Source organism: Aplysia californica, unplaced genomic scaffold (genome assembly GCF_000002075.1).
Source record: "Aplysia californica isolate F4 #8 unplaced genomic scaffold, AplCal3.0 scaffold00011, whole genome shotgun sequence".
In the NCBI taxonomy this organism is placed as follows: Eukaryota; Metazoa; Mollusca; class Gastropoda; order Aplysiida; family Aplysiidae; genus Aplysia; species Aplysia californica.
The window spans coordinates 2,824,799-2,826,446 of record NW_004797281.1 but is presented as its reverse complement, the minus strand read 5'-3'; the positions used below and the strand labels follow the sequence as shown (position 1 = coordinate 2,826,446).

The following is a 1,648-nucleotide window of genomic DNA, read 5'->3' as shown; positions in this document are numbered from 1 at the left end:
CGGGAAGCTGAGAATGTTTCGGAGTGGTCTATGGTCTGCTGGGGTAATAATATAGTGTAAAGCGCATAGAGCCTGCTGTTGAGCGGGGATATGCGCTATACAAATGCTATCTATTATTATTATTATTAACACTACATCGCACACGTTGGTTCTGTAAGGCCTATTATGTTAGTTATGACGTCGTTATGATTAATATGATTGTATCTTTAATCAAATTGAGTGATTATTTGTAGTGACGTCTAACGTTTTGTTCGGTGCAGATACGGTCGTTTCGAAGGAGTTGTGGTCAGTTTCGAAGGTTTCAACGTCTTGTTCGCTGCAAATTCTGTCTTTAAGAAAAAAGAGATTTGTGGTCGGATTTAAAGGTTCCAACGTCTCTTTCGGTGCAGATTCTGTCGTTCTGAAGGCGGAGCTCGTTAGGATACAAGGCTCAGAGGGAAAAAAAACCCCTCAACTTCGAGGACGGACTCGGATTTGTATGGGTTAAACGCCCCTTTCAACACTGCCAGGTTATTTAAGAGCTGGGACCTCTGAATATAACCTTAATCTACGATAGGACAGAGATAAGCACGCGCAGCGGCTTGAATTCTCCCCAAATACAATTTTTTTAAAGGCCTCTTTGGAATTTTATAAATGCTTGCAATATTTACCCGATTTTGCAAGATTTGCAAAGTTGCAGCGATTTGTACGCTAGGCGCGGCCTTAGATTGATGCCATTTTTGCACAACCCAAAATGTTAAAAAATATTGTTGTTTTCCTGAATCTCAGTCGGATTGAATTTGTTGCTACAGACGGCCAAAAGGTTGTGGCGCGGCAAATTGATGTATGAATTTTCTGAATGTGAGCAAAATGGCACGAGACAGGGTGGTTCATTGAGGAAAGGTCAGAAAAGAAACGTTCAATTACTGGAAAAGCGAAGAGGAAGACGATAAAACAAAACAAAACAACAAAACAAAACAAAGCAAAGCAACAACAACAACAAAAAAGACACCATAGTACACTGGCCAGCGTGTTTTAACGACGCCATTCGATCCTTTCGACCTGACTTGCGGAATAAGTGAACACCATCAATAAGTATTGAAGAGACAGACCGATTTATGCAGGAGATGTGTAAATCCCTCTTCTGTTAATAATGTTGGCTCAATTTCACGGCTTAACAGCATTAAATAAGGTGAATTGGAAGTGCACAAATGTGTGTCTATGTGGGTGGAGATGAGGATGGAGTGGTTGGGATAGGAGGATTTAGGGGGAGATGTGTGTGGGGGGGGGGGAGATAAAAGATAAAAATTGCCTCTGTGCGTGTAGGCATAGGAAAAGGGGAAGAGATAAATTGCTTATTCGCTTGCAAGTATATTGCTTGAGTTTTTGTTAATATATATGTTTTACGCCCCCAACAATACCATTAAGATCATTTTAGGGCTGAAAAGGATACACAATTCTTGCAGAGAAACCGCAATACCAGATAAAATGTCTCCCCATTCTGGAATCGAACTTGGGTCACCTGCTTGCGATAGTAAAGTAAAGCGTTTAACTTTAACCGATTGCATGCGTGCCTTTGAGTTGGTGGAAGAGAGAGAGAGAGAGAGAGAGAGAGAGAGAGAGAGAGAGAGAGAGAGAGAGAGAGAGAGAGAGAGAGAGAGAGAGACAG

General features: G+C 41.5%; 1 protein-coding gene across 1 annotated transcript in view; it reads left to right on the top strand.

Annotated features, from left to right (window-relative positions):
* LOC101854461 (blood vessel epicardial substance-B-like) overlaps positions 1 to 1,648 on the top strand; it is a 152,353-nt gene that overhangs the window by 138,813 nt on the left and 11,892 nt on the right. The window lies entirely within an intron of this gene.